Source organism: Panulirus ornatus, chromosome 3 (assembly GCF_036320965.1).
Source record: "Panulirus ornatus isolate Po-2019 chromosome 3, ASM3632096v1, whole genome shotgun sequence".
Lineage (NCBI taxonomy): Eukaryota > Metazoa > Arthropoda > Malacostraca > Decapoda > Palinuridae > Panulirus > Panulirus ornatus.
The window spans coordinates 51,236,386-51,261,746 of NC_092226.1; positions in this window are offsets into that span (position 1 = coordinate 51,236,386).

The window sequence follows — 25,361 nt, forward strand, 5'->3', positions numbered from 1 at the left end:
CTCTCCCATCATTTTTTTTTCCTTTCATGAACAGTTCACAGGAAGTCCAACTTTATATCGCCAACATCTGACTAGCCACGTTCTCCGAGAGCAAAATAAGCCGCATGTGGAACACGGAATAAATACGAAAATATAACACGTCCTCCGACTTGCTAGCAATGATGGAGAGATGCATGCTGCCTGAAAATGGTGAATTGATAGGATGTATTGTGGTCTTGTGTGTGTGTGTGTGTGTGTGTGTGTGTGTGTGTGTGTGTGTGTGTGTGTGTGTGTGTGTGTGTGTGTCTGTCTGTCTGTGTGTGTGTCTGTGTCTGTGTGTGTGTCTGTGTGTCTGTGTGTGCGTGTGTGTGTGTGTGTGTGTGTGTGTGTGTGTGTGTGTGTGTGTGTGTGTGTGTGTGTGTGTGTGTGTGTGTGTGTGCAATTACTTATTTGTGCGGTCTCTTGAGATTTCTTCAATATTATTCTTATGTATTCTCTCTGCTTTGATAGCACCCACTTTCAATACATTCCATTTATCGAACACTTTTGTACAAGCAGAATATTTCAACTACAACTTACAACTTACAACTTTCAACTTACAACTAGTTTAACAAAGTTCGCGATTAACTTCACCTTCTGTCCTGTGATTCTTCTGCTCCTGCAACTTTGGAAGACCTGATCACTCTCAGCGTCATCGATCTAGTTTAAAATGTATAGGTTGTGATCAGGTCATCCATCAGTCTTGTTACTTCCATAGCAGGCAAATATAAGGCTTTTAGCCTCTAACTCTGCTTTCTTAACTCTGGTACCATCTTTTTGCCCTCCTCTGGATCTTCTGTGTTATTCGTTTGTGCGTCTGTAAGTGTGATGACGAAACATGAGAAGCTTATTCTCGTTTTGGTCTTATGTAGAATGTAAACTGTTCGCTCTATATTTCCTTATCGATATGCTTCAATGTTCTGAGAATTGCTAGCAGACAGTTTGTCTCCACTACTGCTCTCCTAAAAGGAGACTCCGGCAACAGATTGGGTGCTATGTCAACTCCCAAGTGCTTCTCACACACAAAGTCCTTCAGCTTATCTCCTGGAAATTGTTATTCATAATGAGACCTTCTTTCACTGCGTCCCATCCTTATCCTCTTTACCTAACATTTAATCGTGTTCAACTTCATCAACATCCAATTTTGGAATCTGTCTTGGTCTCTTGGTTTGTTGATGCAGCCCTCCTCCCTTTTTGTTTCCATCATGACCTTTGCGTCATCTACAACCATATTCAGGTTAACATGGTGTCAAATACATTCTGGCAACCCAGATACCAACAACCCACCAAGCTGTATCTTCTGCTCGAAAGAAGCGCACTCTCTAAAACGAAAATGATGTTCGTTACGTGATTATAACCACTTTTCTCCGAATGTCTCTCCCTAAGGTAACTTGTCCTCTACAGGAGGTCATCTATTTTTCTCCCTGGTTAGCTTTTCCATTACCTGGCAAAACACACTCGTCAGTGAGACGGGCCTGTACTTCCGCGCCTCTTCTCGATCTCCTTACTATGGAGAGGTTTGACGTTCGCCCATCCCCTGGCACTTTTCCTCTCTCCGGTGACATGACTGAACAGTATTTTTGTGGTTTACAAAGTGTATCAGCACTAACTGATAGCACGTATGGGATCTATACAGGCCCATAAGTCTTATATGAGTCAAAGCCAATTAGTATTCTGTTAATGTCTTTTATGTCTTTTCTGAATACTCTCTCTCTCTCTCTCTCTCTCTCTCTCTCTCTCTCTCTCTCTCTCTCTCTCTCTCTCTCTCTCTCTCTCTCTCTCTCTCTCTCTCTCTCTCTCTCTCTCTCTCTCTCTCTCTCTCTCTCTCTCTCTCTCTCTCTCTCTCTCTCTCTCTCTCTCTCTCTCTCTCATATAGCATTGTTGGAACCACTATTCCTTCAAACATACCAATTTTTGCTTTCCGAGATAACGTTCTCGACATTTTTCAACGCTCTCAGAACTTTTGCCCCCTCCCCCATTCTGTGACTTACTTCCGCTTCCATGGTTCCATCCGCTGAAAAATCCACTCCCATCTCTCTAAAACACTTCATTTCCTCAAGTTTTTCTCCATTCAAACTTATCTCCCAGTTGACTTGTCCTTCAACCCTTCTGTACCTAATAACCTTGCTCTTATTCACATTTACTCTCAGCTTTCTTCTTTCACACACTTTACCAAACTCAGTTACCAGCTTCTGCAGTTTCTCACCCGAATCAGCCACCAGCGCTGTACCATTAGCAAATAACAACTGACTCACTTCCCAAACCTCTCATCCATAACAGACAACGTACTTGCTCCTCTCTCCAAAACTCTTGCATTTACCTCCCTAACAACCCCATTACATAAACAAATTAAACCATGGAGACACCCCTGCTGTAAATCGACATTCGATGAGAACCAATCACTTTCCTCTCTTCCTCGGATACATGCCTTAGATCCTCGATAAAAACTTTTCACAGCTTCTAGCAACTTGCCTCCAACACTAAATATTCTTAATACCTTCCACAGCGTATCTCTATCAACGTTATCATATGCCTTCTTCAGATCCATAAATTCTACATGCAAATCCACTTGCTTTTCTAAGTATTTCTCACATACATTTTTCAAAATGGGTATGTTTGAAGGAATATTGGTTCCAACAATGTTGCATGGTTGCGAGGCGTGGGCTATGGATAGAGTTGTGCGCAGGAGGATGGATGTGATGGAAATGAGATGTTTGAGGACAATGTGTGGTGTGAGGTGGTTTGATCTAGTAAGTAACGTAAGGGTAAGAGAGATGTGTGGAAATAAAAAGAGCGTGGTTGAGAGAGCAGAAGAGGGTGTTTTCAAATGGTTTGGGCTCATGGAGAGAATGAGTGAGGAAAGATTGACCAAGAGGATATATGTGTCGGAGGTGGAGGGAACGAGGAGAAGAGGGAGACCAAATTGGAGGTGGAAAGATGGAGTGAAAAAGATTTTGTGTGATCGGGGCCTGAACATGCAGGAGGGTGAAAGGCGGGCAAGGAATAGAGTGAATTGGAGCGATGTGGTATACCGGGGTTGACGTGCTGTCAGTGGATTGAATCAAGGCATGTGAAGCGTCTGGGGTAAACCATGGAAAGCTGTGTAGGTATGTATATTTGCGTGTGTGGACGTATGTATATACATGTGTATGGGGGTGGGCTGGGCCATTTTTTTCGTCTGTTTCCTTGCGCTACCTCGCAAACGCGGGAGACAGCGACAAAGCAAAAAAAAAAAGAAAAAAAAATTTTCAAAGCAAACATCTGACTCACACATCTTCTACCACTTCTGAAACCACACCGCTCTTCCCCAATCTGATGTTCTGTATATGCTTTCACCCTCTCAATCAATACCCTCCCATATGATTTTCCAAGAATACTCAACAGAATTATACCTCTGTAATATGAGCACTCACCTTTATCCCCTTTGCCTTTGTCCAGTGGCACTATACATGCATTCCGCCAATCCTCAGGCACCTCACCATGAGTCATACATACATTAAATATCCTTGCCAATCTGTCAACAACACAGTCACCCCTTTTTTTATTAATTCCACTGCAATACCATCCAAGCCCGTTGCCTTGCAGGCTTTCATCTTCCGCAAAGCTTTTACTACCTCTTCTCTGTTTACCAAATCATTCTCCCTAAACCTCTCACTTCACACAAACCTCGATTAAAGCACCCTAAATCTGCCACTATATCATCTAGCACATTCAACACACCTTCAAAATACTCACTCCATCTCCTCCTCACATCACCACTTCTTGTTATTACTTCCCCATTAACCCAATTACCACTGTTCCCATTTGCTCTCTTGTCTAACGCACTTTATTTAACTCTTTCCAAAATATCTTTTTAGTCTCCCTAAAGTTTAATGACACTCTCTCATCCCAACTCTCATTTACCCTCTTTTTCATCTCGTGCACCTTTCTCTTGACCTCCTGCCTCTTTCTTTTATACATCTCCCACTCAATTGCATTTTTTCCCTGCAAATATCGTCCAAATGCCTCTCTCTTCTCTTTCACTAATAATCATATTTCTTCATCCCACCACTCACCACCCTTTCTAATCTGCCTACCTCCCACGCTTCTCATGCCACAAGCATCTTTTACGCAAGTCATCACTGCTTCCCTAAAGAAATCCAATTCCCCACCCCCTACTCCAATTACGTCCTTTGCTCTCACCTTTTTCCATTCTGTACTCAGTCTATCCTGTTACTTCCTCACACAAGTCTCCTTCCCAAGCTCACTGACTCTCACCACCTTCTTCATCCCAACATTCTCTCTTCTATTCTGAAAACCTCCACAAATCTTCACCTTCGCCTCCACAAGACAATGATCAGACATCCATCCACTTACATCTCTCAGCACATTAACATCCAAAAGTCTCTCTTTCACGCGCCTGTCAATTAACACGTAATCCAATAACGCTCTCTTGCCATCTATCCTTATAACATATGTATGCTTATGTATATCTCTTTTTAAACATGGAATTCCCAGTCACCAATTCTTTTTCAGCACATAAATCTACAAGCTCTTCACCATTTCCGTTTACAACAATGAACGCTCCATGTACACCAATTATTCCCTCAACTGCCACATTACTCACCTTTTAGGGAGAATAAAAAGATGTTCTGGAAGGAGGTAAATAAAGTGCGTAAGACAAGGGAGCAAATAGGAACTTCAGTGAAGGGCGCAAATGGGGAGGTGAAAACAAGTAGTGGTGATGTGAGAAGGAGATGGAGTGAGTATTTTGAAGGTTTGTTGAATGTGTTTGATGATAGAGTGGCAGATATAGGGTGTTTTGGTCGAGGTGGTGTGCAAAGTGAGAGGGTTAGGGAAAATGATTTGGTAAACAGAGAAGAGGTAGTGAAAGCTTTGCGGAAGATGAAAGCCGGCAAGGCAGCAGGTTTGGATGGTATTGCAGTGGAATTTATTAAAAAAGGGGGTGACTGTATTGTTGACTGGTTGGTAAGGTTATTTAATGTATGTATGACTCATGGTGAGGTGCCTGAGGATTGGCGGAATGCGTGCATAGTGCCATTGTACAAAGGCAAAGGGGCTAAGAGTGAGTGCTCAAATTACAGAGGTATAAGTTTGTTGAGTATTCCTGGTAAATTATATGGGAGGGTATTGATTGAGAGGGTGAAGGCATGTACAGAGCATCAGATTGGGGAAGAGCAGTGTGGTTTCAGAAGTGGTAGAGGATGTGTGGATCAGGTGTTTGCTTTGAAGAATGTATGTGAGAAATACTTAGAAAAGCAAATGGATTTGTATGTAGCATTTATGGATCTGGAGAAGGCATATGATAGAGTTGATAGAGATGCTCTGTGGAAGGTATTAAGAATATATGGTGTGGGAGAAAAGTTGTTAAAAGCAGTGAAAAGTTTTTATCGAGGATGTAAGGCATGTGTGCGTGTAGGAAGAGAGGAAAGTGATTGGTTCTCAGTGAATATAGGTTTGCGGCAGGGGTGTGTGATGTCTCCATGGTTGTTTAATTTGTTTATGGATGGGGTTGTTAGGGAGGTAAATGCAAGAGTTTTGGAAAGAGGGGCAAGTATGAAGTCTGTTGTGGATGAGAGAGCTTGGGAAGTGAGTCAGTTGTTGTTCGCTGATGATACAGTGCTGGTGGCTAATTCATGTGAGAAACTGCAGAAGCTGGTGACTGAGTTTGGTAAAGTGTGTGAAAGAAGAAAGTTAAGAGTAAATGTGAATAAGAGCAAGGTTATTAGGTACAGTAGGGGTGAGGGTCAAGTCAATTGGGAGGTGAGTTTGAATGGAGAAAAACTGGAGGAAGTGAAGTGTTTTAGATATCTGGGAGTGGATCTGGCAGCGGATGGAACCATGGAAGCGGAAGTGGATCATAGGGTGGGGGAGGGGGCGAGAATTCTGGGGGCCTTGAAGAATGTGTGGAAGTCGAGAACATTATCTCGGAAAGCAAAAATGGGTATGTTTGAAGGAATAGTGGTTCCAACAATGTTGTATGGTTGCGAGGCGTGGGCTATGGATAGAGTTGTGCGCAGGAGGATGGATGTGCTGGAAATGAGATGTTTGAGGACAATGTGTGGTGTGAGGTGGTTTGATCGAGTGAGTAACGTAAGGGTAAGAGAGATGTGTGGAAATAAAAAGAGCGTGGTTGAGAGAGCAGAAGAGGGTGTTTTGAAGTGGTTTGGGCACATGGAGAGAATGAGTGAGGAAAGATTGACCAAGAGGATATATGTGTCGGAGGTGGAGGGAACGAGGAGAAGTGGTAGACCAAATTGGAGGTGGAAAGATGGAGTGAAAAAGATTTTGTGTGATCGGGGCCTGAACATGCAGGAGGGTGAAAGGAGGGCTTGAATCAAGGATTGAATCAAGGCATGTGAAGCGTCTGGGGTAAACCATGGAAAGCTGTGTAGGTATGTATATTTGCGTGTGTGGACGTATGTATATGCATGTGTATGGGGGGGGGGGGGGTTGGGCGGGAGACAGCGACAAAGTATAATGAAAAAAAAAAAAAATAAATCTACAAGCTCTTCACCATTTCCGTTTACAACAATGAACGCTCCATGTACACCAATTATTCCCTCAACTGCCACATTACTCACCTTTGCATTCAAATCACCCATCACTATAACCCGGTCTCGTGAATCAAAACTACTAACACACTCACTCAGCACTCCCAAAACACTTGCCTTTCATAATCTTTCTTCTCTTGCCCAGGTGTATAGGCACTAATAATCACCAATCTCTCTACACCCATTTTCACCTTTACCCATAACAATCTAGAGTTTACTTTCTTGCACTCTATCACATTCTACCACCACCCTTGTTTCAAGAGTAGTGCTACTCCTTCCCTTGCTCTTGTCCTTTCACCAATACCTGACTTTACTCCCAAAACATTCCCAAACCACTCTTCCCCTTTACCCTTTAGCTTCATTTAACTCAGAGCCAATACATCCAGACTTCTATCCTCAAACATATCACCTATCTCTCCTTTATTCTCATCTTGGTTACATCCATATACATTTAGACACCTCATTCTAAGCCTTCGAGGAAGATGAGCACTCCCCACGTGACTTCTTCCTCTGTTTCCCCTTTTAGAAAGTTATAATACAAGTAGGGGAGGGTTTCTAGCCGCCCGCTTCCGTCCACTTTAATCGCCTTCTACGACACGTGAGGAATGCGGGTTGGGCCATTCTTTCGTCTGTCTCCCGCGTTAGCGAGGTATCGCTAGGAAACAGACGAAAGAAAGGCCCAACCAGCCTACATACACATGTATATACACACACGTCCACACAAACACATATACATACTTATACATCTCAACTTATTTATACACACACATAGATATATACATATATACATATGTAAATAATTCATACTGTCTGGCCTTATTAATCCCTATCGCCACCCCGCCACATATGAAATGACAACTCTCTCCCCCCGCACGTGCGCGAGGTAGCGCTAGGAAAAGATAACAAAGGCCACAATCATTCACACTCATTCTTTAGCTGTTATGTATAATGAACCGAAACCACAGCTCCCTTTCCACATCCAGGCCTCAAAAAACGTTCCATGGTTTACCCCAGACGCTACATATGCCCTATTTAAATCCACTGACAGCACGACGACCCCGGTATACCACATCGTTCCATTTCACTCTATTCCTTCCACACCTTTCACCCTCCTGCATGTTCAGGCCACGATCACTAAGAATCTTTTTCACTCCATCTTTCAACCTCCAATTCGGTCTCCCATTTCTCGTTCCCTCCACCTCTGACACATATATCCTCTTTGTCAATCTTTCCTCACTCATTCTCTTCATGTGATCACTAAGAATCTTTTTCACTCCATCTTTCCACCTCCAATTGGGTCTCCCACTTCTCCTCGTTCCCTCTACCTCTAACACATATATCCTCTTGGTCAATCTTTCCTCACTCATTCTCTTCATGTGACCAAATCATTTCAAAACACCCTCTTCTACTCTCTGAGCCACACTCTTTTTATTACCACACATCTCTCTTACCCTTTCATTATTTACTCGATCACACCACCTCCCACCACATATTGTCCTCAAACATCTCATTTCCAGCACATCCACCCTCCTCCGCACAAATCTATCTATAGCCCACGCCTCACAACCATATAACATTGTTGGAACGACTATTCCTTCAAACATACCCATTTCTGCTTTCCGAGATAACGTTCTCGACTTCCACACATTTTTCAACGCTCCTAAAACTTTCTCTCCCTCCCCCACCCAATGATTCATTTCCGCTTCCATGTGGCCAAATCCACTTCCAGATATCTAAAACACTTCCCTTTCTCCAGTTTTTCTCCATTCAGACTTACCTCCTAATTGACTTGTCCCTCATCCCTACTGTACCTAATAACTTTACTCTTATTCACATTTACTCTCAGCCCTCTTCTTTGACACACTTTAACAAACTCAGTCACCAGCGTCTGCAGTTTCTCACCGGAATCAGCCACCAGCGCTGTATCATCAGCGAACAGCAACTGACTCACTTCGCAAGCTCTCTCATCTACATATGACTGCCTACTTGCCCCTGTTTCCAAAACTCTTGCATTTACCTCCTTACCAACACCATCCATAAACAAATCAAACAACCCTGGAGACATCACGAACCCCTGCCGCAAACCAACATTCACTGAGAACCAATCACTTTCCTCTCTTCCTACACATGCCTTACATCCTCGACAAAAACTTTTCACTGCTTCTAACAACTTGTCTCCCACGCCATATATTCTTAATACCTTCCACAGAGCATCTCTATCAACTCTATCATATGCCTTCTCCAGATCCATAAATGCTACAAACAAATCCATTTGCTTTTCTAAGTATCTCTCACATATATTCTTCAAAGCGAACACTTGATCCACACATCCTCTACCACTTCTGAAACCGCACCGCTCTTCCCCACCCTGATGATCTGTACATGCCTTCACCCTTTCAATCAATACCCTCCCATATAATTTACCAGGAATACTCAACATACTTATACCTCTGTAATTTGAGCACTCACTTTTATCCCCTTTGCCTTTATACAATACGACTCTGCAAGCATTCCTCCAATCCTTATGCACCTCACCATGATTCATACATGCATTAAATATCCTTACCATCCTGTCAACACTAAAGTCACCCCTTTTTTAATAAATTCCACTGCACTACTATCCAAACCCGCCCCCTTGTCAGCTTCCATCTTCCGCAAAGCTTTTACTACCTCTTCTCTATTAACCAAATCATTCTCCCTAACCCTCTTACTTTGCACACCACCTCGACCAAAACATCCTACATCTGCCACTCTATCATCAAACACATTGAAAAAACCTTCAAAATAAACACTCCATCTTCTCACATCACTACTACTTGTTATCACCTGCCCATTAGCCCCTTTCACTGATGTTCTCATTTCTTCCCTTGTCTTACGCACTTTATTTACCTCCTTCATGGGGATAAGGGAGAAAGAATACTTCCCACGCATTCCTCACGTGTCGTAAAAGGCGACTAAAAGGGACGGAAGCAGGGGGCTAGAAACACTCCCCTCCTTGTATTTCAACTATCTGAAAAGGGGAAAAAGAAGGCGTCACGCGGGTTGTGCTCAACCTTCTCGAAGGCTCAGATTGGGATGTCAAAATGTGTGTGGATGTAACCAAGATCAGAAAAAAGGAGAGGTAGGTAGTATGTTTGAGGAAAGGGACCTGGATGTTTTGGATCTGAGTGAAACGAAAATCAAGGGTAAAGGAAAAGATTGGTTTGGGAATGTCATGGGGGTAAAGTCAGGGGTTAGTGAGAGGACAAGAGCAAGGAGTAGCACTACTCCTGAAATAGGAGTGGTGGGAGTATGTGACAGAGTGTATGAAAGCAAACCCTAGATCGATATGGATAAAACTGAAAGCGGATGGAGAGAGATGGGTGCATATGCACCTGGGCATGAGAAGAAAGATCATGAGAGGCAAGTGTTTTGGGAGCAGCTGAATGAGTGTGTTAGTGGTTTTGATGCACGAGACCGGGTTATAGTGATGGGTGATTTGAATGCAAAGGTGAGTAATGTGGCAGTTGAGGGAATAATTGGTGTACATGGGATGTTCACTGTTGTGAATTGGAATGATAAGGGCTTGTATATTTATGTGCATAAAAAGGACTGGTGATGAGAACTACTATTGACTTTTGTGTAAATAAATTAAACATTTCCTTTTTCCATAGCCAGAGGTTGAACCATTATGTGACATTCATTTTTTCTCTTCATTTCAAGCTAGAAGTTTCAGTTTTCTAAATTGTTTCTTACATTTTTCATATGTATATATATGTATGTGTGTGTGTGTGTGTGTATGTGCGTGTGTGTGTGTATGTGTGTGTATGTGTATATATATATATATGTATATTATCCCTGGGGATAGGGGTGAAAGAATACTTCCCACGCATTCCTCGCGTGTCGTAGAAAGCGACTAGAGGGGACGGGAGCGGGGGGCCAGAAATCCTCCCCTCCTTGTATTTTTTAACTTTCTAAAATGGGAAAAAGAAGAAGGAGTCACGCGGGGAGTGCTCATACTCCTCGAAGGCTCAGATTGGGGTGCCTAAATGTGTGTGGATGTAACCAAGATGTGAAAAAAGGAGAGATAGGTAGTATGTTTGAGGAAAGGAACCTGGATGTTTTGGCTCTGAGTGAAACGAAGCTCAAGGGTGAAGGGGAAGAGTGGTTTGGGAATGTCTTGGGAGTAAAGTCAGGGGTTAGTGAGAGGACAAGAGCAAGGGAAGGAGTAGCAGTACTCCTGAACAGGAGTTGTGGGAGTACGTGATAGAATGTAAGAAAGTAAATTCTCGATTAATATGGGTAAAACTGAAAGTTGATGGAGAGAGATGGGTGATTATTGGTGCATATGCACCTGGGCATGAGAAGAAAGATCATGAGAGGCAAGTGTTTTGGGAGCAGCTGAATGAGTGTGTTAGTGGTTTTGATGCACGAGACCGGGTTATAGTGATGGGTGATTTGAATGCAAAGGTGAGTAATGTGGCAGTTGAGAAAATAATTGGTATACATGGGGTGTTCAGTGTTGTAAATGGAAATGGTGAAGAGCTTGTAGATTTATGTGCTGAAAAAGGACTGATGATTGGGAATACCTGGTTTAAAAAGCGAGATATACATAAGTATACTTATGTAAGTAGGAGAGATGGCCAGAGAGCGTTATTGGATTACGTGTTAATTGACAGGCGCGCGAAAGGGAGACTTTTGGATGTTAATGTGATGAGAAGTGCAACTGGAGGGATGTCTGATCATTATCTTGTGGAGGCTAAGGTGAAGATTTGTATGGGTTTTCAGAAAAAAAGAGTGAATGTTGGGGTGAAGAGGGTGGTGAGAGTAAGTGAGCTTGGGAAGGAGACTTGTGTGAGGAAGTACCAGGAGAGACTGAGTACAGAATGGAAAAAGGTGAGAACAATGGAAGTAAGGGGAGTGGGGGAGGAATGGGATGTAGTTAGGGAATCAGTGATGGATTGCGCAAAAGATGCTTGTGGCATGAGAAGAGTGGGAGGTGGATTGATTAGAAAGGGTAGTGAGTGGTGGGATGAAGAAGTAAGAGTATTAGTGAAAGAGAAGAGAGAGGCATTTGGACCATTTTTGCAGGGAAAAAATGCAGTTGAGTGGGAGACGTATAAAAGAAAGAGACAGGAGGTCAAGAGAAAGGTGCAAGAGGTGAAAAAAAGGGCAAATGAGAGTTGGGGTGAGAGAGTATCATTAAATTTTAGGGAGAATAAAAAGATGTTCTGGAAGGAGGTAAATAAAGTGCGTAAGACAAGGGAGCAAATGGGAACTTCAGTGAAGGGCGCAAATGGGGAGGTGATAACAAGTAGTGGTGATGTGAGAAGGAGATGGAGTGAGTATTTTGAGTTTGTTGAATGTGTTTGATGATAGAGTGGCAGATATAGGGTGTTTTGGTCGAGGTGGTGTGCAAAGTGAGAGGGTTAGGGAAAATGATTTGGTAAACAGAGAAGAGGTAGTAAAAGCTTTTCGGAAGATGAAAGCCGGCAAGGCAGCAGGTTTGGATGGTATTGCAGTGGAATTTATCAAAAAAGTGGGTGACTGTATTGTTGACTGGTTGGTAAGGTTATTTGATGTATGTATGACTCACGGTGAGGTGCCTGAGGATTGGCGGAATGCGTGCATAGTGCCATTGTACAAAGGCAAAGGGGATAAGAGTGAGTGCTCAAATTACAGAGGTATAAGTTTGTTGAGTATTCCTGGTAAATTATATGGGAGGGTATTGATTGAGAGGGTGAAGGCATGTACAGAGCATCAGATTGGGGAAGAGCAGTGTGGTTTCAGAAGTGGTAGAGGATGTGTGGATCAGGTGTTTGCTTTGAAGAATGTATGTGAGAAATACTTAGAAAAGCAAATGGATTTGTATGTAGCATTTATGGATCTGGAGAAGGCATATGATAGAGTTGATAGAGATGCTCTGTGGAAGGTATTAAGAATATATGGTGTGGGAGGCAAGTTGTTAAAAGCAGTGAAAAGTTTTTATCGAGGATGTAAGGCATGTGTACGTGTAGGAAGAGAGGAAAGTGACTGGTTCTCAGTGAATATAGGTTTGCGGCAGGGGTGTGTGATGTCTCCATGGTTGTTTAATTTGTTTATGAACGGGTTGTTAGGGAGGTGAATGCAAGAGTTTTGGAAAGAGGGGCAAGTATGAAGTCTGTTGTGGATGAGAGAGCTTGGGAAGTGAGTCAGTTGTTGTTCGCTGATGATACAGCGCTGGTGGCTGATTCATGTGAGAAACTGCAGAAGCTGGTGACTGAGTTTGGTAAAGTGTGTGAAAGAAGAAAGTTAAGAGCAAATGTGAATAAGAGCAAGGTTGTTAGGTACAGTAGGGTTGAAGGTCAAGTCAATTGGGAGGTGAGTTTGAATGGAGAAAAACTGGAGGAAGTGAAGTGTTTTAGATATCTGGGAGTGGATCTGGCAGCGGATGGAACCATGGAAGCGGAAGTGGATCATAGGGTGGGGGAGTGGGCGAAAATTCTGGGGGCCTTGAAGAATGTGTGGAAGTCGAGAACATTATCTCGGAAAGCAAAAATGGGTATGTTTGAAGGAATAGTGGTTCCAACAATGTTGTATGGTTGCGAGGCGTGGGCTATGGTTAGAGTTGTGCGCAGGAGGATGGATGTGCTGGAAATGAGATGTTTGAGGACAATGTGTGGTGTGAGGTGGTTTGATCGAGTAAGTAACGTAAGGGTGAGAGAGATGTGTGGAAATAAAAAGACCGTGGTTGTGAGAGCAGAAGAGGGTGTTTTGAAATAGTTTGGGCACATGGAGAGAATGAGTGAGGAAAGATTGACCAAGAGGATATATGTGTCGGAGGTGGAGGGAACGAGGAGAAGAGGGAGACCAAATTGGAGGTGGAGGGATTCAGTGAAAAGGATTTTGTGTGGTCGGGGCCTGAACATGCAGGAGGGTGAAAGGAGGGCAAGGAATAGAGTGAATTGGAGCGATGTGGTATACCGACGTTGACGTGTTGTCAGTGGATTGAATCGGGGCGTGTGAAGCGTCTGGGGTAAACCATGGAAACCTGTGTAGGTATGTATATTTGCGTGTGTGGACGTATGTATATACATGTGTATGGGGGTGGGTTGGGCCATTTCTTTCGTCTGTTTCCTTGCGCTACCTCGCAAACGCGGGAGACAGCGACAAAGCAAAAAAAAAAAAAAAAAAAAAAGGACTGGTGATTGGGAGTACTTGGCTTAAAAAGCGAGATATACATAGATATACATATGTAAGTAGGACAAATGGCCAGAGAGCATTATTGGATTACCTGTTAATTGATAGGCACGCTAAAGAGAGACTCTTGGATGTTAATATGCTGAGAGGTGCAACTGGAGGGATGTCTGATCAATATCTTGTATAGGCGAAGGTGAAGATTTGCAGAGGTTTTCAGAAATGAAGAAAGAATATTGGGGTGAAGAGAGTGGTGAAAGTAAGTAAGCTTGGGAAGGAGACCTGTATGAGGAAGTACCAGGAGAGACTGAGTGCAGAATTCAAAAAGGTGAGAACAAAGGATGCAAGGGAAGTGGAGGAGGAAAGGGATGTATTTAGGGAAGCAGTGATGGCTTGTGCAATAGAAGCGTGTGGAATCAGAAGCGTGAGAGGTGGGTAGATTAGAAAGGGTAGGGAGTGGTGGGATGAAGAGGTAAGATTATTAGTGAAAGAGAAGAAACAGGAATTTGGACAAATTTTGCACGAAAATAATACAAATGACTGGGAGATGTATAAAAGAGAGAGTCAGGACGTCAAGAGAAGGGTGGAAGAGGCGAAGAAGAGGGCAAATAGGAGTTGGGGTGAGAGAGTAACATTAAATTTTAAGGTCGATAAAAAGAATATATATGAATATATATATATATATATATATATATATATATATATATATATATATATATATATATATATATATATATATATATATATATATATATATATATATATATATATATATGTGGTGTGAGGTGGTTTGATCGAGGTCGCGCAAGGAAACAAACGAAAGAATGGCCCAACCCGCAAACATACACATGTATATACATACACGTCCACACACGCAAATATACATACCTATACATCTCAATGTACACATATATATACACGAACATATACATATATACACATGAACATATTTCATATTGTCTGCCTTTATTTCTTCCCATCGCCACCCCGCCACACATGGAATAACAACCCCTTCCCCCCTCATGTGTGCGAGGTAGCGCACGGAAGACACCAAAGGCCCCATTCGTTCACACACAGTCTCTAGCTATCATGTAATAATGCACCCAAAATACAGCTCCCTTTCCACATCCAGGCCCTACACACTTTCCATGGTTTACCCCAGACGCTTCACATGCCCTGGTTCAATCCATTGACTGCTCGTCGACCCCGGTATACCACATCGTTCCAATTCACTCTATTCCTTGCCCGCCTTTCACCCTCCTGCATGTTCAGGACCCCCCGATCACTCAAAATCTTTTTCACTACATCTTTCCACCTACATTTTGGTCTCCCACTTCTCCTCGTTCCCTCCACCTCCGACACATATATCCTCTTGGTCAATCTTTCCTCACTCATTCTCTCCATGTGACCAAACCATTTCAAAACACCCTCTTCTGCTCTCTTAACCACACTATTTTTGTTTCCACACATCCCTCTCACCCTTACATTACTTACTCGATCAAACCACCTCACACCACATATTGTCCTCAAACATCTCATTTCCAGCACATCCACCCTCCTGCGCACAACTCTATCCGAAGCCCACGCCTCGCAACCATACAACATTGTTGGAACCACTATTCCTTCAAACATACCCATTTTTGCTTTCGGAAATAATGTTCTCGACTTCCACACATTCTTCAAGGCTCCCAGAATTTTCGCCCCCTCCCCCACCCTATGACTCACTTCCGCTTCCATGGTTCCATCCGCTGCCAGATCCACTCCAAGATATCTAAAACACTCTACCTCTTCCAACCTTTCTCCATTCAAACTTACCTCCCAACTGACTTGACCCTCAACCCTACTGTACCTAATATCCTTGCTCTTATTCATATTTACTCTTAACTTTCTTCTTTCACACACTTTACCAAACTCAGTCACCAGCTTCTGCGGTTTCTTACATGAATCAGCCACCAGAGATGTATCATCAGCGAACAACAACTGACTCACTTACCAAGCTCTCTCATCCACAACAGACTTCATACTTGCCCCTCTTTCCAAAACTCTTGCATTCACCTCCCTAACAACCCCATCCATAAACAAATTAAACAACGATGGCGACATCGCACACCCCTGTCGCAAACCTACATTCACTGAGAACCAATCACTTTCCTCTCTTCCTACACGTACATATGCCTTACATCCTCGATAAAAACTTTTCACTGCTTCTAACAACTTGCCTCCCACACCATATATTCTTAAAACCTTCCACAGAGCATCTCTATCAACTCTATCATATGCCTTCCCCAGATCCATAAATGCTACATACAAATCCATTTGCTTTTCTAAGTATTTCTCACATACATTCTTCAAAGCAAACACCTGATCCACACATCCTCTACCACTTCTGAAACCACACTGCTCTTCCCTAATCTGATGGTCTGTACATGCCTTCACCCTCTCAATCAATACCCTCCCATATAATTTACCAGGAATGCTCAACAGACTTATACCTCTGTAATTTGAGCACTCACTCTTATCCCCTTTGCCTTTGTACAATGGCACTATGCAAGCATTCCGCCAATCCTCAGGCACCTCAGCATGAATCATACATACATTAAATAACCTTACCAACCAGACAACAATACAGTCACCCCCTTTTTCAATAAATTCCACTGCAATACCATCCAAGCCTGCTGCTTTACCTGCTTTCATCTTCCGTAAAGCTTTTACTACCTCTTCTATATTTACCAAATCATTTTCCCTAACCCTCTCACTTTGCACACCACCTCGACGAAAACACCCTATATCTGCCACTCTATCATCAAACACATTCAACAAACCTTCAAAATACTCACTCCATCTCCTTCTCACATCACCACTTGCACCTTTCTCTTGACCTCCTGTCTCTTTCTTTTATACCTCTCCCATTCATTTGCACCCTTTCCCTGCAAAAATCGTTCAAATGCCTCTCTCTTCCCTTTCACTAATAATCTTACTTATTCATTCCACCACTCACTACCTTTTCTAATCAACCCACCTCCCACGCTTTTCATGCCACAAGCATCTTTTGCGCAAGCCATCACTGCTTCCCTAAATACATACCATTCCTCCCCCACTCCCCTTACCTCCTTTGTTCTCACCTTTTTCCATTCTGTACTAAGTCTCTCCTGGTACTTCCTCACACAAGTCTCCTTCCCAAGCTCACTTACTCTCACCACTCTCTTCACCCCAACATTCTCTCCTCTTTTCTGAAAACCACTACAAATCTTCACCTTCGCCTCCACAAGATAATGATCAGACATCCCTCCAGTTGCAACTCTCAGCTCATTAACATCCAAAAGTCTCTCTTTCGTGCGTCTATCAATTAACACGTAATCCAATAACCCTCTCTGGCCATCTCTCCTACTTACATACGTATATTTATGTATATCTCGCTTTTTAAACCAGGTATTCCCAATCACCAGTAATTTTTCAGCACATAAATCTACAAGCTCTTCACCATTTCCATTTACAACACTGAACACTCCATGTATACCAATTATTCCCTCAACTGCCACATTACTCACCTTTGCATTCAAATCACCCATCACTATAACCCGGTACTTTTGCATCAAAACCACTAACACACTCATTCAGCTGCTCCCAAAACACTTCCCTTTCATGATCTTTCTTCTCATGCCCAGGTGCGTATGCACCAATAATCACCCATCTCTCTCCATCAACTCTCAGTTTAGCCATATCATTCTAGAATTTACTTTCTTACACTCTATCACGTACTCCCACAACTCCTGATTCAGGAGTACTGCTACTCCTTCCCTTGCTCTTGTCCTCTCACTAACCCCTGACTTTACTCACACGACATTCCCAAACCACTCTTCCCCTTTACCCTTTAGCTTCGTTTCACTCAGAGCCAAAACATCCAGGTTCCTTTCCTCAAATATACTACCTATCTCTCCTTTTTTCTCATCTTGGTTATATCCACACACATTTAGACACCCCAGTCTGAGCCTTCGAGGAGGATGAGCACTCTTCGCGTGACTCCTTCTTCTGTTTCCCCTTTTAGAAAGTCAAAATACAAGGAGGGGAGGGTTTCTGGCCCCCCGTTCGCGTCCCCTTTAGTCGCCTTCTACGACACGTGAGGAATGCGTGGGAAGTATTCTTTCTCCCCTATACCCAGGATATATATATATATATATTTTTTTTTTTTGTCGCTGTCTCCCGCGTTTGCGAAGTAGCGCAAGGAAACAGACGAAAGAAATGGCCCAACCCACCCCCATACACATGTATATACATACACGTCCACACACGCAAATATACATACCTACACAGCTTTCCATGGTTTACCCCAGACGCTTCACATGCCCTGATTCAATCCACTGGCAGCACGTCAACCCCGGTATACCACATCGATCCAATTCATTCTATTCCTTGCCCTCCTTTCACCCTTCTGCATGTTCAGGCCCCGATCACTCAAAATCTTTTTCACTCGATCTTTCCACCTCCAATTTGGTCTCCCACTTCTCCTCGTTCCCTCCACCTCCGACACATATATCATCTTGGTCAAACTTTCCTCACTCATTCTTTCCATGTGCCCAAACCATTTCAAAACACCCTCTTCTGCTCTCTCAACCACGCTCTTTATATTTCCACACATCTCTCTTACCCTTACGTTACTTCCTCGATCAAACCACCTCACACCACACATTGTCCTCAAACATCTCATTTCCAGCACATCCACCCTCCTGCGCACAATTCTATCCATAGCCCACGCCTCGCAACCATACAACATTGTTGTAACCACTATTCCTTCAAACATACCCATTTTTGCTTTCCGAGATAATGTTCTCGACTTCCACACATTCTTCAAGGCTCCCAGGATTTTCGCCCCCTCCCCCACCCTATGATTCACTTTCGCTTCCATGGTTCCATCCGCTGCCAGATCCACTCCCAGATATCTAAAACACTTTACTTCCTACAGTTTATCTCCATTCAAACTTACCTCCCAATTGACTTGACCCTCAACCCTACTGTACCTAATATCCTTGCTCTTATTCACATTTACTCTTAACTTTCTTCTTTCACACACTTTACCAAACTCAGTCACCAGCTTCTGCAGTTTCTCACATGAATCAGCCACCAGCGCTGTATCATCAGCGAACAACAACTGACTCACTTCCCAAGCTCTCTCATCCACAACAGACTTCATACTTGCCCCTCTTTCCAAAACTCTTGCATTCCCCTCCCTAACAACCCCGTCCATAAACAAATTAAACAACCATGGAGACATCACACACCCCTGCCGCAAACCTACATTTACTGAGAACCAATCACTTTCCTCTCTTCCTACACGTACACATGCCTTACATCCTCGATAAAAAACATTTCACTGCTTCTAACAACTTGCCTCCCACACCATATATTCTTAATACCTTCCACAGAGCATCTCTATCAACTCTAACATATGCCTTCTCCAGATCCATAAATGCTACATACAAATCCATTTGCTTCTAAGTATTCCTCACATACATTCTTCAAATCAAACACCTGATCCACACATCCTCTACCACTTCTGAAACCACACTGCTCTTCCCCAATCTGATGCTCTGTACATGCCTTCACCCTCTCAATCAATACCCTCCTATATAATTTACCAGGAATACTCAATAAACTTATACCTCTGTAATTTGAGCACTCACTCTTATCCCCTTTGCCTTTGTACAGTGGCACTATGCACGCATTCCGCCAATCCTCAGGCACCTCACCATGAGTCATATATACATTAAATAACCTTACCAACCAGTCAACAATACAGTCACCCCCTTTTTTAATAGATTCCACTGCAATACCATCCAAACCTGATGCCTTGCCGGCTTTCATCTTCCGCAAAGCTTTTACTACCTCTTCTCTGTTTACCAAATCATTTTCCCTAACCCTCTCACTTTGCACACCACCTCGACCAAAACACCCTATATCTGCCACTCTATCATCAAACACATTCAACAAACCTTCAAAATACTCACTCCATATCCTTCTCACATCACCACTACTTGTTATCACCTCCCCATTTGGGCCCTTCACTGAAGTTCCCATTTACTCCCATGTCTTACGCACTTTTTTACCTCTTTCCAGAATATCTTTTTATTCTCCCTAAAATTTAATGATACTCTCTCACCCCAACTCTCATATGCCCTCTTTTTCAACTCTTGCACCTTTCTCTTGGCCTCCTGTCTCTCTTTTATACATCTCCCACTCAATTGCATTTTTTCCCTGCAAAAATCGTCCAAATGCCTCTCTCTTCTCTTTCACTAATAATCTTACTTCTTCATCCCACCACTCACTACCCTTTCTAATCAACCCACCTCCCACGCATCTCATGCCACAAGCATCTTTTGCGCAATCCATCACTGATTCCCTAAATACATCCCATTCCTCCCCACTCCCCTTACTTCCATTCTTCTCACCTTTTTCCATTCTGTACTCAGTCACTCCTGGTACTTCCTCACACAAGTCTCCTTCCCAAGCCCACTTACTCTCACCACCCTCTTCAACCCAACATTCACTCTTCTTTTCTGAAAACCCATATAAATCTTCACCTTAGCCTCCACAAGATAATGATCAGACAATCCTCCAGTTGCACCTCTCAGCACATTACCATCCAAAAGTCTCTCTTTCGTGCGCCTGTCAATTAACACGTAATCCAATAACGCTTTCTGGCCATCTCTCCTATTTACATACGTATACTTATGTATATCTCGCTTTTTAAACCAGGTATTCCTAATCACCAATCCTTTTTTTGCACATAAATCTACAAGCTCTTAACCATTTCCATTTACAACACTGAACACCCCATGTATACCAAATATTCCCTCAACTGCCATATTACTCACCTTTGCATTCAAATCACCCATCACTATAACCCCAGTCTTGTGCATCAAAACCACTAACACACTCATTCAGCTGCTCCCAAAACACTTGCCTCTCATGATCTTTCTTCTCATGCCCAGGTGCATATGCACCAATAATCACCCATCTCTCTCCATCAACTTTCAGTTTTAACCATATTAATCGAGAATATACTTTCTTACATTCTATCACATACTCCCACAACTGTTTCAGGAGTACTGCTACTCCTTCCCTTGCTCTTGTCCTCTCACTGACCCCTGACTTTACTCCCAAGACATTCCCAAACCACTCTTCCCCTTTATATATTTATATATATATATCGAGAATATAAGGCAAGTGCACCAGTAGGAAGGCAGGACGGTGAGCGTTTCCCAATGAATGTCGGCATGTGGCAGGGTTTTGTGATGTCTCCATGGTTGTTAAATTTGGCTATGGATGGGGTATTTAGGGAGGTGAATTCAAGAGTTCTGAAGAGATGGGCAAGTATGTAATCTATTGGGGAATGAGAGTACTTGAGAAGTGAGCCAGTTGTTGTTCGCTGATGATTCAGCGCTGGTGGATGATTCGAATGAGAAACTGCAGAAGTTGGTGACTGAGTTTGCTAAAGTGTGTGAAAGAAAAAACTGAGAGTAAATAAGAATAAGATCAAAGTTATTAGATTCATTAGGGTTGAGAGACAAGTAAAATTGGAGTTAAGTTTGAATGAAGAAAAACTGGAGGAAGTGAAATGTTTTGGATATCTGGGTGTGGATTTAGCAACGGATGGAACGATGGAAGTGGAAGTGATTCACAGGGTGAGGGAGGGGGTAAAAGGCTCTGTGAGCATTAAAGAGTGTGTGGAAGGCGAGAACGTTATCTTGGAAACAAAAATGGGTATGTTTGAAGGAATAGTGGTTCAAACAATGTGAGGCATGTGCGATAGATAGGGTTGTGCGGAGGAGGGTGAATGTGTTGGAAGTGAGATGTTTGAGGACAATATGTGTTGCGAGTTGGTTTGAATGAGTAAGTAATGAAAGGGTAAGAGAGATGTGTGGCAAAAAAGAGTGTGGTTGAGAGTGCAGAAGAGGGTTTATTGAAATGGTTTGGTCACATGAGCAGAATGAGCGAGGAAAGGTTGACAAAGATGATATATGTGTCAGAGGTGGAGGGAACGAGGAGAGGTGGGAGACCAAATTGGAGGTGGAAGGATGTAGTGAAAAAGATTTTGAGCGATCGGAGCCTGAACATAGAGGAGGGTGAAAGGCGTGCAAGGAATAAAGTGAATTGAAACGATATGGTATACCGGGGTCGACGTACTGTCAATGGATTAAACCAGAGCATATGAAGTATCTGGGGAAAACCATGGAAAGTTTTCTTGGGCCTGGAATGGAAAGGGAACTGTGGTTTTGGTGCATTACACATGACAGCTAAAGTCTGAATGTGGACGACTGTGGCCTTTTATGTCCTTTCCTAGCGCTACCTCGCGCCACGCGGGGGAAGGAGGTGTCATTTCATGTGTGGCGATGTGTCGACGAGAAAAGATGAAGGCAGCGTGTATGAATATATGCATGTGTATGTATGTATATCTCTGTTTATATATATATATTTGTATGTATACGAGACTAACAGATACTAGATTTTTTACAGACAAAGTTTACAATAAAACGATATGCAGCACACACACACACACACACACACACACACACACACACACACACACACACACACACACACACACACACACACACAAACATACACTGCAGAGAGTCCGTAGGCGAATGCGACCTCCATAATCCAACTTATGATCCTTCGTGGAACTTCAGACTATGGAGGAGTAACCACAGAGCAGATGAAGCTGTTGCCATGGCAACCAAGGTAAACAAAAAAACATCTTAAGATCTTCTCCTGGGAGGTAGGTATGTTCGTCCAGTGTTATCTTTAAAGTTTACCTTGACTTTACGTGTCCCTAGGCAACTACAGCAGCGTTCAAGGAAAAGTTACAGAAAGTTTAGAAGGTTCAACGTTTACCTGTAAGGGTTTGCTGGAAAGAGTCAATTACAGTCGATCAGTGGTTAGGTTAGCGGCTACATATGCAGTGATAATAACTTCCATTAATGAAAAAAGAAATAATACTTTGATCTCTCTCTCTCTCTCTCTCTCTCTCTCTCTCTCTATATATATATATATATATATATATATATATATATATATATATATATATATATATATATATATATATATATATATATATATATATATATATATATATATATATTTTTTTTTTTTTTTTTTTTATACCTCGTCGCTGTCTCCCGCGGTTGCGAGGTAGCGCAAGGAAACAGACGAAAGAAATGGCCCAACCCCCCCCCATACACATGTATATACATACGTCCACACACGCAAATATACATACCTACACAGCTTTCCATGGTTTACCCCAGACGCTTCACATGCCTTGATTCAATCCACTGACAGCACGTCAACCCCGATATACCACATCGCTCCAATTCACTCTATTCCTTGCCCTCCTTTCACCCTCCTGCATGTTCAGGCCCCGATCACACAAAATCTTTTTCACTCCATCTTTCCACCTCCAATTTGGTCTCCCTCTTCTCCTCGTTCCCTCCACCTCCGACACATATATCCTCTTGGTCAATCTTTCCTCACTCATTCTCTCCATGTGCCCAAACCACTTCAAAACACCCTCTTCTGCTCTCTCAACCACGCTCTTTTTATTTCCACACATCTCTCTTACCCTTACGTTACTCACTCGATCAAACCACCTCACACCACACATTGTCCTCAAACATCTCATTTCCAGCACATCCATCCTCCTGCGCACAACTCTATCCATAGCCCACGCCTCGCAACCATACAACATTGTTGGAACCACTATTCCTTTAAACATACCCATTTTTGCTTCCCGAGATAATGTTCTCGACTTCCACACATTCTTCAAGGCCCCCAGAATTTTCGCCCCCTCCCCCACCCTATGATCCACTTCCGCTTCCATGGTTCCATCCGCTGACAGATCCACTACCAGATATCTAAAACACTTCACTTCCTCCAGTTTTTCTCCATTCAAACTCACCTCCCAATTAACTTGACCCTCAACCCTATTGTACCTAATAACCTTGCTCTTATTCACATTTACTCTTAACTTTCTTCTTCCACACACTTTACCAAACTCAGTCACCAGCTTCTGCAGTTTCTCACATGAACCAGCCACCAGCGATGTATCATCAGCGAACAACAACTGACTCACTTCCCAAGCTCTCTCATCCCCAACAGACTTCATACTTGCCCCTCTTTCCAAAACTCTTGCATTCACCTCCCTAACAACCCCATCCATAAACAAATTAAACAACCAGGGAGACATCACACACCCCTGCCGCAAACCTACATTCACTGAGAACCAATCACTTTCCTCTCTTCCTACACGTACACATGCCTTACATCCTCGATAAAAACTTTTCATTGCTTCTAACAACTTGCCTCCCACATCACATATTCTTAATACCTTCCACACAGCATCTCTATCAACTCTATCATATGCCTTCTCCAGATCCATAAATGCTACATACAAATCCATTTGCCTTTCTAAGTATTTCTCACATACATTCTTCAAAGCAAACACCTGATCCACACATCCTCTACCGCTTCTGAAACCACACTGCTCTTTCCCAATCTGATGTGCTCTGTACATGCCTTCACCCTCTCAATCAATACCCTCCCATATAATTCACCAGGAATACTCAACAAACTTATACCTCTGTAATTTGAGCATTCACTCTTATCCCCTTTCCCTTTGTACAATGGCACTATGCACGCATTCCGCCAATCCTCAGGCACCTCACCACGAGTCATACATACATTAGATAACCTTACCAGCCAGTCAATAATACAGTCACCCACTTTTTTAATAAATTCCACTACAATACCATTCAATCCTGCTTCCTTGCCGGCTTTCATCTTCCGAAAAGCTTTTACTACCTCTTCTCTGTTTACCAAATCATTTTCCCTAACCCTCTCACTTTGCACACCACCTCGACCAAAACACCCTATATCTGCCACTCTATCATCAAACACATTCAACAAACCTTCAAAATACTCACTCCATCTCCTTCTCACATCACCACTACTTGTTATCACCTCCCTATTTGCGCCCTTCACTGAAGTTCCCATTTGCTCCCTTGTCTTACGCACTTTATTTACCTCCTTCCAGAACATCTTTTTATTCTCCCTAAAATTTAATAATACTCTCTCATCCCAACTCTCATTTGCCCTCTTTTTCAACTCTTGCACCTTTCTCTTGACCTCCTGTCTCTTTCTTTTATACATCTCCCACTCAATTGCATTTTTTCCCTGCAAAAATCGTCCAAATGCCTCTCTCTTCTCTTTCACTAATAATCTTACTTCTTCATCCCACCACTCACTACAATTTCTAATCAACCCACCTCCCACGCTTCTCATGCCACAAGCATCATTTGCGCAATCCATCACTGATTCCCTAAATACATCCCATTCCTCCCCCACTTCCCTTACTTCCATTGTTCTCACCTTTTTCCATTCTGTACTCAGTCTCTCCTGGTACTTCCTCACAGAAATCTCCTTCCCAAGCTCACTTACTCTCACCACCCTCTTCACCCCAACATTCACTCTTCTTTTCTGAAAACCCAAACAAATCTCGATCAAACTCGATCAAACCACCTCATACCACACATTGTCCTCAAAAATCTCATTTCCAACATATCCGTCCTCCTGCGCACA